Source organism: Taudactylus pleione, unplaced genomic scaffold (genome assembly GCF_031769625.1).
Source record: "Taudactylus pleione unplaced genomic scaffold, aTauple2 ptg000155l, whole genome shotgun sequence".
Classification (NCBI taxonomy): Eukaryota; Metazoa; Chordata; class Amphibia; order Anura; family Myobatrachidae; genus Taudactylus; species Taudactylus pleione.
The window spans coordinates 6,580,293-6,597,707 of record NW_028284557.1 but is presented as its reverse complement, the minus strand read 5'-3'; the positions used below and the strand labels follow the sequence as shown (position 1 = coordinate 6,597,707).

Below are 17,415 nucleotides of genomic sequence, written 5' to 3'. Positions count from 1 at the left end.
TGCTTCTCACCGATGTATGATCAGGGGTCTGGGCGGTAAATGATAGCAGCGCAGAGCGGCAGGGCCATGTACGAATGGTCATACCGCATTATTGACAGCTACAGCCTGGCACAGCCTGGCGCTAGCCTATTCCCACAGCAGGGACAGTGCGGGCTGCTGCCAGCTCCAGGGCTGCACGCAGGGATCTCGCGATACTTGCGAGATCCCGCGCATGCTCAGTGGAGCTGGCCGGGACAGAGACACATGGCATCAGCATTAGGCTGATGCGCTGTGGTCTCCAGCGGGTAGTGCCGGAGGGGGGAGTTAACGCTCCCCCTCTCTGGCCAATGAGATGTTCTTACATCTCACCGGTAGTGCTTCCTGCTTCACCTCGGTAAAGAGGCAAAGCGGGAAGTGGTATAGCGGCACGTTAAGTGCCGCTATCATACATCTACCCCTCTATCTCATATGTATCTCATATCTAGCTATCTATCAATAAATTATCTAGCACATAGATAGATAGATAGATGACTGTTATATCTATCTATCTATCTATCTATCTATCTATCTATCTATCTATCTATCTATCTATCTATCTATCTATCTATCTATCTATTATTCTGAAAATAACGCATATCTAACTATCAAACAGTAATTCCTATATCTTATATATAAAATTCATCTTCAACTTGAAAAAGGTATCAGGAGTGACTGAAACACGTAGTTGCTTCCGAAATCTTGAAGGTCTTCCTCCAATATATGCGGCCAAAGATGTCCCGAACCCAGCGGCGGCGGTATTGTTACTGCACTGACCCCCGCCTGCAAGAAAGACTTGAGCCAGCTGATGCGGACAGGCACACCTTAATAACTGGGTGCACACCGGTAAGTAACACATAAAGGAGGACATCTGATAGCGCCGATTGAGACCCCCTACATAAAGCGGGGATTCTCTGCACCTGTGCCCTGGGCGAACTAATAGCCTTACACACCAGAGGTAACTATTGTTGTTAACAGCTCCGGTAAAGATCTAACAAATCCAACGCTGTAAGAGCGGGCTGTATAATTTCAAACATTTTGCGTGCAATTGACTTTACATACAGCTATGTTTTCCTTCTGATTGAGCATCTAATAAGGAAAAAGTATCAATTGAATTCAAACTGCTACAGCAACAAAGTATCATCAATATATAGCTGTCGACAATTCTGATGTTGCCATCTAATATGTTACATTCAATTATATCTGTTACATGTTGATTTACAGTAGATGTACATGAGTGAGCTTTTACAAGTTGGCTTTAAAGCTATCTGTACTTTTTTCTGTTTTATATACATATATTTTTTATTTTAAATTTTTTTATGTGTACCAAATAAATGCATTGATTTTTATGCTCCAGCACAGAATTGTGTTATATAATTCTGATATAAAATTCAAAGGCCTGTTTGTTTGTTTGTTTGTTTGTTTTTCTGTCCGGTTATGCATTCGGACACCCCTGCACTGATTGGGATGAAACCAATGCAAGGTGGTCCAGTTGGATTCTGGACAGGTTTTAGGGGGTTAAGTTCCTGGTTGGACTTCCCGTTGGTGTACGCTGGGCAGAACTCTGACCCGGGGAGCCTGTTCTGAGTCTTCCACTGGATTTATTTGTACGAAAACTGCACAGAGTGGTAACATTGGATCCCAGAAGAAATACTAGGGGGTTGAGGTCCTGGTCAGTTCTCCCGTTGGTGTACGCTGGGCAGAACTTTGACCCGGGGACGCTGGGCAGAACTTTGACCCGGGAATGCTGGGCAGAACTTTGACCCAGAGAGCCTGTTCTGTGACTTTAACTGGATGGATTTGGATGAAAACTTCACAGAGGGGTGGCAATTGGTCTGGGATTCCTAACTGAGTCATTGGGGTCCTGGTCAGATTCCATGGTGGAGTGCGCCGGGCAGAACTTTGACACAGGGAGCCTGTTCGGACCCAGGAAGCATGTTCTGAGCCTTCCATTGAATGGATTTGGATGAAAACTTCACAGACTAGTGTCGAAGCTGAATAATTGGCTGAGACAAGTTCAGTTTAAGATTTAATCGCGATGACGCCATCTTGCAATTGGCCGCAAGATGCCATCTTGAAAATGAGATCGCAAGACGCCATTTTGCGAATGGCCGCCTAAGCGCCATTTTAGATAAACTCACATTTTAGTACATGTGGCGATAATACCATAAGCAACATGCGATTGCATCTTTCACCATTTCTCATACACACATTAATACGCACAATTGCGCTGTTATGCATATTAGCGAATGCATAGGACTTTGTATGAAACCGCTGTTTTATTAGCTTTATGCGCATGCTTCTGCCCCAAGTTAACTAGTGTCCTTATATCAAACCCCGAATACTCACACATTACATATTCACACATAAGGTTTAATAAGCTCTAAAGTATATGATTTAAGTTGGTTCAGTTAGTTTAAATGCTGAGAAATAAAGATATTTGATAACTAAGGTATTATATATGCTAAACAAGTCGTGTTTGGTTTCGTACTGATGCGTACTCTTTCCACAGTATTCCGGTGTTATCGGTGGGGAGATCGCATCATGCATTCTCGAGTTATGGATCGCAGAGACTACAAGCAAGAAAATGTATATTTCATGAACAACTGTTAGGATGTTGCAGGGGGCGGGAAGGGAAAGATCCCCAGCTGTTAGAGGCAGGGAGAGTCTATTTGAACCAGCCTGTTAAATGCTCTGTAACAGATGATTCTCCCCTGTGAACCAATGACATCAGCAACAAACTTCTCTATTGTCCTGTCTATTCTGGGGGGGGTATAAATATGTGTGCTCAAACGCTGGGTTCTTAGTCTTCGTGCTGAATGCTGAATGACGAGGAGTCTCTTGCTGATGCCTAGCTTTGGGTCCGGAAGCGCTGCCTATGTATACTGTACTTGGGTCTGTATAATTCCTTTTGTGCCTAACTTGTGTCTGGATCAATTGCGTGTAACTGTCTGAACTTTAACTTGAATAACACTTGTGCTTTGGAACCACGGATTCCAGGTCTGTCTTTATTTACTGTATGACTGCGTACGCAAATTAGCGTCATTCTTAGAGGATTATAGGAAGGATTTTAGAAGGTACAGGCAGGGGTATATAGAGGTTAATTTTAATATAGTTAGTTGGGGGCTCGTAGTGAAGTCACTTACCTGCTCACACGGTACATGCGGCTATTGACATTTCAGCAAAGGGTGGAGTGGCCACATGCAGGGTTTGCATGCAACCGCTTTGTGCTGAAAGATCGCTATCCATCTCCATGTGAATCAAGGAAGCTGACTAGAATCCAGGGACAAGAGAGGAAAAATTTTGTTTTCCTCTATTGATAGAACCTTACGTTTAAAGGGGTGCCGCAGTACTGAGTATGCGGCTAAGTCGCAGGTTTGCACATAGCAAAGATGCACTTTTGTGTACGCAGCTAAAAAGTCATTATACGGTTGTGTGGTAGTCGCATTAGTGTGTATGCGGCTGATCGCACAATAGCGTATACGCTCTTCAGTTTCTGCTGCCACGTGTTTTAACAAAGCCGTTGAGGTTTACCTATTTCAATTGTTATCAATATCTGGGTTAACGTTTATTTTTCTGTGCAGGAAAAAAGTGTGTAACAGTGAATATTTGTTGAACAAAGTTAAGGGTATCGTATGATCTTTAAGGACTAGGTGCAAGGGTTAGTCTAGCCGCTCGGTAAGTAGCTTTACCGTTCTATACACAGTAGCAGGTGTACATGTTGTCTCTGTTGTAGAGAGGTGCGTGGGAGTAGCCGACATATAAACTCTCATAGGTGTGGAAGTTGCCTTACTAAATTTTATCAGGGTGTGGAAGTTGCCTTTTTCAAATCTTATCCAGGTTTGTGGGCGCCGCCGACTTAAATCATCCACAGGTAAGTGAAAGTATCTTGATTGTCTTTCACCAGTTTAAATCTTTATTGAAAAGCGTAGGAGGTGTCTCAGAATGGGAGCCGCGCAAACAGTAGAGATGTTAGACAATGATGTGCTGCTAATGGAGGCGCCAGATCGGATCGGCCCGTCGTATCATGCATATTAAGTACAGTACTTATGCAATAAGGTATTGTGATTTATGGTTTAATATGACGAGGAAGAGTGTTAGACCGTTTCCCAGAATTGGTAGTTTTGATAAAAATGTGTTAGACAATGTCCGGGATCACATCAGTTTGATGCGCTCCCGAGAGAAAAAGGTTAAATATTTTGAATGTTTAAAACTGTGGCAGCATGAAGGGGATGCGTGGCTTAAAAATGTGCAAACGACGCAAACTAGCGTTGTGAGCACATTGCCAGAAAATACATCCGCGGCGGTGCATTGCAATACGGACGAGCCACAAAATGGCGTGGCCGTGTGGCAAGGTAGCATCATGGAGAGTATTGCCAGCAGTTCACGCACACCTCCCCCACCTTATGTGGATGGAGGTGCAAGTACAGTTACCAAAAATACCCATAAAAATGTAACAAGAAACTTGTACCCTCTCTTAAGCAACTATAAAGAACATGTTCATGATGTGGATGATGAGCCTATTGTAATGTCTGCCATTTCCCATGCTGTACAAATGATAGATGTGGCATCACCAGAATCACGAGTGGTGCCTCCATCTCCATCAGTAACAGCAAGGGAAGTGTTAATGTCCTCTGCACCCGTAGAGGAAGTTGTTCATACCATATGTAGCAGCAGCAGACTAAACCCCCAACCAGGTAATCAGATCAAAGGTAGCAGCGCTACCGGTCTGCATCCCATTTGGACAATAACTGTTCCAAATGGAAATGCAGATGCAAACGGTATAGTGCCCACGAGGGAAGTAGTAATGCATTGTCCTTGGACAAGAGCAGAACTAAATTCCATCATAACTGATTTCCCCGATCCCAAAAAGGAATTAGCCAAATGTCAAAGATTTTTGAGAAATTTGGGTAGTTCACATGAACCCACTAATAAAGATTGGCGTGTGGTGTTAAGGGCCTGTCTACCACGCAATACTGATGTGACAAAATTTATCACGGATTGTGTATTGGATGGTGACGTTCCCTTAACAGACCAAGTAAACCAAGGTAACATTTCCCGCATTGTAACTCAATTAGGTATATATTTTCCAGTAGTAGTTAACTGGAACAAAATTTTCACCATTAAGCAGAAGGAGAGTGAAACTGCAGAAGATTATTGTGATCGGGCTCTGCAGGCTATCACCCAGTACACTGGGATAGAGGATATTAAAGATAGCACTCACCACCGGGGAATGATAGTCACGGTACTTGTGGACGGTCTGAAAGACAGTTTAAAAACTCAGGTTCAGACCTCACAGCCTGGCTGGCGGGGACTCACAATAGATACCCTCATAGAAACTGCCATTGAACATGATAAAAACATCTCCAAGAAGAGAGAAGCCCAGAGTGAAAAACTAATGGCTGTCAGTATACAAGCTCTGGGGGGAATGACGGTAACATCACAGCCAACAGACACACTTGCACTTGCACACACACTCACTTCTGAACAAGTATGTGCTCTCACTAACCCCATGCAACAACAAACACAACTCTATCCCACTAACCCGATGCAACCACAGGTCCCAGGCTACCCACCAACTTCCTATCCCCCACAATACCCTTACCCTCCCTATCCTTACCCATATCCACCACCTTTACCCTCTGCGCAAACCTCACAACACCACATGTCTTCACCCGATACACGAACATGTTTTAACTGTAAACAACCAGGACACTTAAGTAGAAACTGTACAGTAAAACGAGTAGGAACCCCACATCAGGGAAGACCTGGATATCCCCATAAGGGATATGCACAAAGGCCAGCAAATGTTCAGTAGGTACCAGCTCCAATTGTAGCCGTAAATGCTTTATTGGAGAATGGTTGCCAACGCTAGGGGTCAGGTCATACCTGTAGTCTACAGATAGTCAGGTTAACAGGAAGTACTAGGGAAGAACCGGTCATGATGGTTGATGTAGCTGGTACTGAATATCCTTTTTCTTGTAGACACAGGGGCAACCAGGTCAGTGATAAAATCTCCCGTTAATTTGCAGGTGACCAACGAGACAGTACCAACAATGGGTGTAACAGGTAAAGTGGAACATTATCCTTTAACAAAGTCCACAGAGGTTACTATTGGGCCGTTACATACCAGGCATTCTTTTCTCCTGGCTGCTGCGGCTCCGACTAACCTACTGGGCAGAGACTTGTTATGTAAAATGGGATGTGTTATATATTGCACCCCTGATGGTGTATTTTTAGATATCCCAGAGAGAATGGTATACGAGGTGCGGTATATGTTAGACACTCCTCAAAGGATAATGTATCACTCTACAGTTTTAAATGAAACTCCATCACAGGTAGATGAAATGTTGTCCCTAATTCCAGATTCCCTTTGGACGAAAGATGGACAGGATACTGGATTAGTGGCAAATGTAAGCCCCGTAATGGTAAATTTAAAAAGCGGTAGGCAAGCTCCAAAAATTCCCCAGTACCCACTAAAACAGGAGGTAGAATTAGGGGTTTTTCCAATAATTGAGCGATTATTGCAACAGGGAATGTTAGTTCATACAGCTAGTGTAGCCAACAGTCCCACCTTCCCTGTGAAGAAGAGTGGTGGGAGGGGTTATAGGCTGGTGCAAGACCTTAGAGGTGTTAATAAGGTAGTAGAGAGCCAATTCCCGGTAGTGCCAAATCCTGCTGTCATTTTGATGCAGATCCCACCAAATGCAACCCATTTCACTGTCATTGACCTCTGTTCTGCTTTCTTCTCTGTGCCTCTCCATCCTGACTGTCAGTATCTATTCGCATTTACATACAGAGGTTTACAATACACATGGACACGATTACCCCAAGGTTTCATAGACAGCCCCAGTATCTTCTCCCAGGCATTGCACGACTGTTTACAATCTTTTCAACCTGCCAATGGATCTGTTCTAATTCAATATGTGGACGATTTATTGCTATGTTCTGACTCGTTTATGTCATGTTTGAATGATACTAAACTTTAGTTACTTCATCTCTCACAAACAGGACACAAGGTGGCTAAGGACAAACTACAGCCGTGCCAATCCAGAGTAAAATATTTGGGACACTGCCTAACCCAGGGGTTACGACATCTTACAACAGATAGAATCCAGGCCATACAAAACATGACACTGCTGCAGAATCAACAGCAAATTCATACCTTCTTGGGAATGTGTGGATACTGTAGAATGTGGATCCCATGTTTTTCTATTTTGGCCTTACCTTTACAGGAATTAGTCTCTTCCGCAAAGCCCATTCGTGTCATAGACACAGAGGAATCAGAGCAGGCTTTCCTTAATCTTAAGGATAGTCTGACGAAAGCTCCTGCATTGGGAATTCCCGATTATGAAAAACCTTTTGATTTGTATTGTACGGAAGCCAATGGTTGTGCTGCAGGTGTCCTTACACAAAAACATGGCGATGCCAGTAGGCCCGTAGCATACTACAGTGCCCAATTGGACACTGTGGCAAGATCACTCCCCACCTGTTTGAGAAGTGTAGCAGCTACCGCTCTATTGGTGAGTAAAAGTGAGGCCATGATATGATTGTCTACACTCCCCATGCTGTACCTACTCTGTTGAACTCAGCTCAAACCAGACACGTCTCCTCGGCTAGGTTCACCAAATGGGAACTAGCTCTAATCGCTCCTGCAAATATTACTGTTAAATGTTGCAGTACGCTGAATCCAGCAACATACCTACTATGTGTACAACATGATGTACAAAGGGTGGAAGGAGAGGAGTTGCTGGCGGGAGGTGAGTTTGGCAGACATAATGATACGCACGATTGTATGACATATCTGAATCAGACCTTTACTGCTAGACCTGACATACATGACACACCTTTAGAGAATGTGGATGTAACTCTTTATACGGATGGGAGTTGTCATAGACAAACAGACACAGGTGAATTATGTACAGGTTATGCTGTTGTAAATGACACAGACATCATAGAAGCTAAACCTCTCGGTCCTCCTCACTCAGCCCAGGTGGCAGAGTTAGTAGCACTAACTAGAGCATGTGAACTGGCAGCAGGCAAATCTGCTAACATTTACACTGACTCGAGGTACGTGTTTGGGGTGGTGCACGAGTTTGGGGCTCTATGGCGTCTGAGAAATTTTATGACAGCAGCAGGCACACCAGTTGCACATTCCCCACACATAAAACATCTTTTAGAAGCAATCCAACTGCCCAAAGCGGTGGCAGTAATTAAATGCAAAGCCCATACATGTGAGGATGACCCGGTGTCACTGGGCAACAACAGAGCTGATGAGGCTGCAAAATGGGCAGCAGGGTTAAAAATGTTTTCTCCAACTGAAACAATTATGCCATTTCAAACAATTGATATGCTGAAATTAATTGAGATGCAAAATTTGTGTTCAATTCAGGAAAAATCCATTTGGAAGTCCAAGGGATGTGGGCAAGAGTCCTCTGGGCTCTGGAGGGACGGACATGGTAAGCCAGTAGCCCCCAAGGCATATTACCCCAGCCTGGCTGAGGCAGCACACAGCCTGACTCATCTGGATAAACAGGGTATGTGCAAGTTGGTGAGGGCATACTGGTGCACACCAGGTTTTTCTTCACAAGCAGAAAAGATAGCAATGTCCTGTCTGACCTGCTTGAGAAAGAACATAGGGAAAGCGATCCCTACTGAACAGTCCCACATTCCACCGACTGATGGACCTTTCCAGGTGATACAAATTGATTTCATCCAATTACCACCCTGCAGGAACCTTAAGTATGTATTAGTGTGCACAGACATATTTTCTAACTGGGTTGAGGCCTACCCTGCGGCCACTAATACTGCTGCATTTACTGCCCAAAAAGTAGTTCAGGAATTTGTATGCAGGTACGGTATCCCTAAAATCATCGAGAGTTATAGGGGGTACCCATTTCACAGGTGATGTTTTTCAAAATATGTGTAAGCTGATGGGTATTGATAGCCGACTTCATACCCCCTACCGACCGCAAGCCAGTGTCAAGGTAGAGAGGATGAACGGGACTATTAAAAATAAGTTAAGTAAAATCATGGCAGAGACTGGACTAGGCTGGCCAGAAGCGTTACCTTTGGTCCTACATAGCATAAGGACCACTCCTAGACCTCCTCTGAATCTGTCCCCATTTGAAATACTTTTTGGTAGACAACCTCTTTTGATTAGAAGTCCACAGGAAGACCTGAAGGGTAACAACGAGGTATCTTATATCAATGAGTAAGCAGTTAAAGCAACAGCAGCAGAAACTGAAATTGTTGTCTAATGATATGCCTGAAACTAACTGTCATGATGTTGAACCAGGAGAATATGTAATGATCAGAAATTTCTTACGTTCAGGTTGTTTGACTGATCGGTGGGAGGGTCCATACCAGGTGCTGCTGACGAGTACTACATCTTTGAAGTTTGTCGAGAGAGATACCTGGGTCCATTCAACTCATTGCAAAAAGGTCAATCAACCGGTGGAGAAACAAGTCGGAGACAAAGCTGATAGCGTGGACCTGTTGATCGCGAGCTTGTTCCGGGAGGATTGAACAGGTTGTAGTGAGATACCTGAACTGAGAGAAATTTGCAGATCTTGTTGTGACAATGGACAGGCTTGCTGTGTTCATTTTCATATTCTCTTTTAGAGTGTTCATCATCCTGGTCAGTTCGGGGATATCCAGTGTCTGTGATGGGGGACCGATTGAGGAAATGGGAGCTGATGGCAGTGCTGATGGAGCGGAGTCAGAGGAGTGCAATGCCAATCAGGGGAGTGTCTGACCAATCTTAGTACTGTTATTGTTAAGAGAGCTGTCATTCCGGATACTCGGGGACGGTGTGGAGGTTTATCGTCTGAAGATTCCTGTATTTGTGAGCTTTGTGGGTCCCTAGTTGATGAGAACTGTAGCCAACGGTGCCAACCTAAATATAATCCGTACTGCAGTGGGTATCCTCTAGAGGATTATCATGGCATGGTAGGCAAAGTGTTCAATCAAACTGATTGCTGGGTGTATTCACATGTGCAACAGGGACAGCATAATGTAGAGTTGGTGCCATTTCCGCTAAATACCACAGACATTTTAGAATTGCAAAAAGGGAAAACCTTGGATGGAAAATTTCTCTCATCCAATCCACCTCATTTCAAACTCCATCAATTCCAAGTAGATAGATCACTTTTGTACTTAAACATAACCAACCCCAATAGACCCGGGAGTTGGGAAGTGACGGGGAATAATCAGACGATGACTTTCTCACAAAGAGCTGATAATGAGTCCATAAACCATGATCTGTTACGCTCCATTAAGTCTTGTGGGAAACATTTTAGGTATCGGTATACATTGAGTTCCACCAAAGAAATTATTGGTAAGGTGCCAAATGGTTATTGTGCTAAAATAATACAGCCAGAAACTTGCATATACCAGATGGAAGAACCAGAAATAGGATTGTTTGCAAGGGAAATGTGTTTAATGATAATGATGCATATCACTCCTTATGTTCTCCCTGATAATGTATATTTCATCTGTGGAAGAAAAGCGTATAAATGGCTCTCCCCGAGTTCTGAAGGTTTGTGTTACCTGGGAAGAGTAGTCCCAGAAGTTATGACCCTCACACATGTTGAAATGCTGGGTATGCATAAAAACACACCATCATCATATCTTCACACACAATATGAACACAGAGGCAAAAGAAATATGATACCTGGTGACATACATAAAGCCACTCAGTTAATCAGTGAGACAACTGGCTTTCAAGTTTTAGACGCATTGGATCCCACCAGGATCACTCGGGGTACATTAAATTTTAGATATATTCAGGAACTTGCTAAATTGATAGATAATATCACCGATATGTACGATGACACATTCAGGTATACAGGGAGAGAATTGCAAGCGTACAAGAAAGAACTGGTGCAACACAGGCTAGTGTTGAATTATTTAACTGCTGTTACTGGAGGGTATTGCATAACGTTAGCCACCCAATTTGGCGTAAAATGTTGCACCTATGTCACCAATGATACCAGGGACCCCAAGGAGGTGATAGACCGGAAGATGGATGAATTTCTGCAGCTAAAGTGGGAATTTCGTAAGAACCATAACACTTCAGTTGCTGAAGTATGGGAGAAGATAGGATGGGTTTCATGGCTGATCCCAGTGAAATGGTTCTCAGGTCTAGGGGAATGGGTCCAAGAAGTGATCGCCAGCATAGGCAAATTCTTAATCCTTATACTGATTGCCATCATAATAATTGGCATATGCGTCCGGTGTGTTCCTATTGTATTGAAGTGTGGAAAATGTAAAAACAGAGTAAAACATAAGAATGAAACTATGATGGTGGTCAGTAATGACAATATGTATACTGAGGTAAATAAAGAACTGCATTACAACCCTGAACTCCGAAATACTATCGTTTGATGTATTAAATTTAGACATGCATAGAAGGTATTATTGAGATGTTATCTATAAAACACCTCAGATAATGTAAAGTCTCAATTCCCCTTCAAGACTGCTGTTATAAGACTGGTGCATTCCCACACCTTTCACATGATCTTCCAAGATCTGTGGTGTGCGTATAATAGTAGTTTTATGTCCCCACCCAGAGACACATTATTGATGGATTAAGAACCACCTTGTGCCATCCCATAATAACACTAAATAATATGTAAATGTAAGCCTAAATTAAATTCTAATAGCAGATTGTGATAGCATGTTGTTTGCTATCAAAGGGTGGACTGTCAAAGCTGAATAATTGGCTGAGACAAGTTCAGTTTAAGATTTAATCGCGATGATGCCATCTTGCGATTGGCCGCAAGATGCCATCTTGAAAATGAGATCGCAAGACGCCAGTTTGCGAATGGCCGCCTAAGCGCCATTTTAGATAAACTCACATTTTAGTGCATGTGGCGATAATACCATAAGCAACATGCGATTGCATCATTCACCATTTCTCATACACATTAATATGCACAATTGCGCTCTTAACTAGTCGCAAATTAGCGAATGCATAGGACTTTGTATGAAACCACTGTTTTATTAGCTTTATGTGCATGCTTCTGCCCCAAGTTAACTAGTGTCCTTATATCAAACCCCGAATACTCACACATTACATATTCACACATAAGGTTTAATAAGCTCTAAAGTATATGATTTAAGTTGGTTCAGTTAGTTTAAATGCTGAGAAATAAAGATATTTGATAACTAAGGTATTATATATGCTAAACAAGTCGTGTTTGGTTTCGTACTGATGCGTACTCTTTCCACAGTATTTTGGTGTTATCGGTGGGAAGATCGCATCATGCATTCTCGAGTTATGGATCGCAGAGACTACAAGCAAGAAAATGTATATTTCATGAACAACTGTTAGGATGTTGCAGGGGGCGGGAAGGGAAAGATCCCCAGCTGTTAGAGGCAGGGAGAGTCTATTTGAACCAGCCTGTTAAATGCTCTGTAACAGATGCTTCTCCCCTGGGAACCAATGACATTAGCAACAAACTTCTCTATTGTCCTGTCTATTCTGGGGGGGTATAAATATGTGTGCTCAAATGCTGGGTTCTTAGGGTCTGATTCAGAGCCGGCCGCAAGTGGCTGCTCGTTCGCTCCGAGCGATGTTTGCCCAACTGCGCATGCGTACGGATCGTAATACGCATGCGCGAACCAGTCAGTGCGGCCGAAAATCGTGTGCTCGCAAAATAGCGAATGCCTGCTATTTTGAGTGACAGAATGAGGCGTATGTGGGAAGGTGCTTGAAAACGGGGAGTGGAGATCCGATCGCAGGCGTGCTTAAAGGTCAAAACGGGCGTTTTATGGGTGTGCATATTTAAAACATCAGCGTCATTGACAACGTCACTGGGTTTTTTTTAGCCAGAACTGCTCGCAAGATTGTGGTAGCAAAAACCAACCACAAGAATAGCGAGCAGCTCATACCCTGTTCGATGTACTCCATTAATCTAATAAATAGCGGACATGACATAGGATGCGAGCGGCCAGGGGGTGTAGTTTCCCAAAAAACGAACGCAAGTTTTTTTCGCTCGTTCAGACCTAGAGGCATGAACAGACCGCAAACAGCGAACGGTTCATTTGAATAGCCACCCCTATTTTCAGGACGAGCGAGCGCAAATAGCGACCGGCTCTGAATCAGGCCCTTAGTCTTTGTGCTGAATGCTGAATGACGAGGGGTCTCTTGCTGATGCCTATCTCCGGGTCCAGAAGTGCTGCGTATGTATACTGTACTTGGGTCTGTATAATTCCTTTTGCGCCTAACTTGTGTCTGGATCAATTGCGTGTAACTTTTACTTGAATAACACTTGTGCTTTGGAACCACGGATTCCAGGTCAAAGTCTTTATTTACTGTATGACTCCATACGCAAATTAGCGTCATCCTTAGAGGTTTATAGGAAGGATTTTAGAAGGAACAGGCAGGGGTATATAGAGGTTCATTTTAATATCATTACTAGTAACATTGGATCCCAGAAGACATATCAGGGGGATAAGGTCTCAGTCGGACATCCTGTTGGTGTACGCTGGGCAGAACTTTGACCCAGGGAAAATAAATTTGCAGTGTGCTTATCTGGAACACTAGGGCCTAAATGGAAGCTGCTAATGTTAGAGAGGTCACCATTCTCCCATAGAAACCAAGTAGGAATATATATTAGCTTGCGCTCACCTTTTGAAAATATTGTGACTGGGTGATATGTGTACAATTGTTAAAATGATAACAATGATAGGTTAAAAATGTAAATGATTTTTATTGAGCCCATGTAAATCTAAATATGAATGAGGACAAACAGACTAACATAAATACAATAGGAAGGGATGGTGGGAGGAGGGGGAATATAAGAAAAAAGTAAAACTCGGCACGAATACCCTGCACACCATCAGACTCCCCTATAGCCACGACCTAAGGGACAGCTACATACACAGCCTGCCACCACAGTTTTGTTTAAGCAGTGGTGGTGGTGAAGGTAAGTAACCAGTGGCAATACTAAACAAAATATGCCGCTGGTATTTAGGTACGTTAATTAATGGGGTCCATTGTTTTATATATTCCCTGTACCAATGATATTGCAACACGGAGGGCTGCAGTAAGTGAGATGGGTACTATTTACTGAGCACATGAGAGACCCTTGCCTTTCTGCTGTGGTAAAGAAGGGAAAGAAAGAGTGCTGCCAAAGACAGAGCAGAAAGCCCAATCCCTGCTTACATGCTGCTGACAGGTAACATTAGGGCCTGTGAAATCCATTCCACGATAACATCATTATTCAGAGTACCAGATTATCTATCTATCTATCTATCTATCTATCCTCATTTATCTACCAGAAATTCTCATCTACAATCATCTACAATAGTTGCTTTACCACATGGCCAGCAGAGCGTTAACAACCTTGGCACAGTTGGTGCACAGCAGGAAGCTAATAAGATTCCGGCGGGTATAAATAATATATGTGGACAACATCGGGCTGAGAGATAAGGTGGCATATCTCCACAATGCACAAAACCTTCAGGTAACTAAATCTTATCTGCAATGTTGTGTTTCAGACATCCCTGCACTGTGAGGTCACTGTTGCTGTGCAGCCGGATATATCCATGTCACACACTCGGGGATCCCAATTCTCCAAAAGGATTCATTTTATTAACAGTTCTTGATGGTGTTGAATAGATGCTCTGTAAGCTGTTATATGTTCCTCCAGTTTTTACAGTCCCCAAGGTACACTGTTAAAACTATGTTTGCTACAGCTTTGCCTAAGAAAGAGGACTGTACTTATTTGTGTGTTTATATTGTATTGTTAGACATGTCACAACCTTGCAGTTTCTTGTATCGATTCTGTATTCACTTTTATTTGGATTTAAAACTTAACTTTTATTCCTGCTTACCAATAAATAATGCTCATAATACAAAACATATAAGATACATTAGAAAACAGTAATGTGCTAAAGTGTGAAATGGTAAATATTAAGATTTACACGTTCAGGACTGTTTTGTGGTCTAGACATACAAAAGTACGACAAAAGTAGACAAGAAAAAATATAAACATACAGTATAAACATCACAAAAACATTTTAAAATACACCAGATATCATATAGAGGTATATTCCTCAATATTATTGCTGAGTAGTAATCACAGATAATTCCTCATAATTTTAACAGCATAGAGATACGTATAGCACATAGTCAGGGTTGTCTTAACAGCAGTGTGGGCCTTGGGCAAAGCAAAGCACTGGGGCCCCTACCCACCGATTCATCAGAAAAAAATGTAAATGGTAAAAAAATTAAGCCCTCCTGCATGCCCATCAGACCTCCCACACATGCAGAGAATGACTCTGGGCCTGATTCAGAGCCGGACGCTCTGAACGAGCGCTCGCTCTGAATCAGGGCGTTTTTTTTTTTTTTATGCGGCCTCCTCGCCGCTCGCATAGCTGTGGGCGACCACCCACAGCTATTGCGAGCGGCCAGGTTGATGGTCACGATGGTCAAGACCATCGTGACCATCGGGCTTGTGACGAGACCCTTGTGGTAGTAAGCCCCAGAGAGCTTCTGGCTCTAATAGAGCCGGAAGCTCTCCCACTGACATCACTGTTGATATCAGTGGGGCCGCCCCCAAAACGGCTGGCGTTCCTTCGGGAACACCTCCGTTTGGCCAGCCACCCCCCCTGCCCGCCTACCAAATGGAGCGAGCTGTCAATCACCATCGACAGCTCGCCCCCTTTGGTGCGAGACCTGGAGCGACAGAGCACCCGTCGCTAGCCAGGTCTCGTGCATGCGCATGACGGAGCTGGCTCCATCATGCGCATGCCCAATGGGCAAACATCGACCCGGTTGCGAGCGCTCAGCGCTTGTGAACGGGTCTGAATCAGGCCCTCTGTCTGACTGGTCTGAAGCCAGAGGTGAGTACTAGTCATGGGGGTGGGGGAGGTTAAATCAGAATACAGTGCACCAGCGGCCAGCTTATAAAAATATCACAAATTTACCAACAGGCCGCAGCTGCAGGGGAGCGGGTTGGTGGGCCCCTACAAGCTTTGGGCCCTTGGGCAACTGCCCAACAAGCCCAATGGAAGAGATGGCCCTGCACAAAGTTGAGTGTTTATTGCAGCAAGGAGAATTAGTAGGATAGTGTAAGGCTGTTTTCCAAAACACAGGACCTCATTCAGAGTTGGTCGTAAGCGGCCGCTCGGTCGTATGCATCCGATGTTTCCAAACCACGCATGCGCACGGTTAGTTGTGCGCATGTGCGTACGAGGCTTTGTGATCCAAAATGCTGTAGATCATACGGCTCACGAGCAGGAAGTGGCTTCCGAGAGTTGATTGACATGAAAGGCCGTTTGTGGGTGTTGATGGGGATGGTGGTCTGAAAACGTAGGCTTGTCTCAGCGTTTTGAGGGCATTTTAGGGGCGTACATAATTTACCTGCTACGGCTGACATAGAAGGCCGGAAGTAGTAAAACGTCACTCTGCGAGCAGGTTCAAGGCCTGGCTGATCGGACAGCTTGAGGTTGGGTACGTGCTCTCGCAATCCCCAAAGTACAATCGATACTATCAAATGTTATTGATGTTAGGATTGATGTTTCTATTTTGAGCCACACAATGCAACAGCTAATAATCGTTTGTTGAAGCTAATAACACTGCTAATTGGCTTGTAATTGATTCAGCTGCGTTAGCATTAGCGAATAATAAGAATAAATCAATTTCATGGGGATGGTTTATTCTATGCGTTTTTTTGTAAATTTTAAAATGCATTTAACAACAACACAACATTGTTATTCCAAAATTTGGGTGTAAAATCTTTTTATTTACAAATGCACTACTAGTAAAACATCAGCATGAACTAAATGACATTTGAACAATACAACACAAGAGGCCGCAACCATCAGAAGACTGACAACGATTGACTCGATCGCTAGGAGATGCATTGTTCACGTATGGGCGTCACTTTGGTTGCGACTGACCGGCCGTGAGATTGCTTCCTTTTTCAGTTTCTTGGTCGTTAGGCGTATGACCGAGAGGCCGCTTACGACCGACTCTGAATGAGGTCCACAGTCCTGAACATGAGTATTTTATTACTTACCACTTCACTTATGTTATATGTTGTCATACATTGATGTTCCAGGCCCCATTACCTGACTCGGTGGTGCCGCCTCACTGCCACGGGTACTCCAGTGGGCTGCTGAAGACATTGCTAAGTTCAATGGTTGCCAACCAGTTGGTTGGTTGGCGTCCCACCAGAGTCTTCTCCCACACCAGCAGAGCATTAACACCGCCATCTGGTTGAAATCACATGACAGACTAAACTACCTACCAGAGGCTGCTATCCAATCATCTGATCTGTACAGCCTATGAGGGAACAGGGCGCCCTATTTAAACCTGTTCTGGCAGTTAGCCCCATGCCAGAACAAGGACCTGCTTCCTGGCTCAGTGTGTCTGTATCTGTTCCA

At 43.7% G+C, this 17,415-nt stretch overlaps 1 protein-coding gene across 1 annotated transcript in view; it reads left to right on the top strand.

Annotated features, from left to right (window-relative positions):
- LRRC3C (leucine rich repeat containing 3C) overlaps window positions 1-9,425 on the top strand; it is a 34,633-nt gene extending 25,208 nt beyond the window's left edge. Inside the window, exon 4 of the transcript XR_015878800.1 lies at window positions 9,350-9,425. The gene's annotated coding sequence lies outside the window, so the exon portion shown is untranslated. The remainder of the gene's footprint in view (window positions 1-9,349) is intronic.
- Window positions 9,426-17,415: the final 7,990 nt, after the last annotated feature.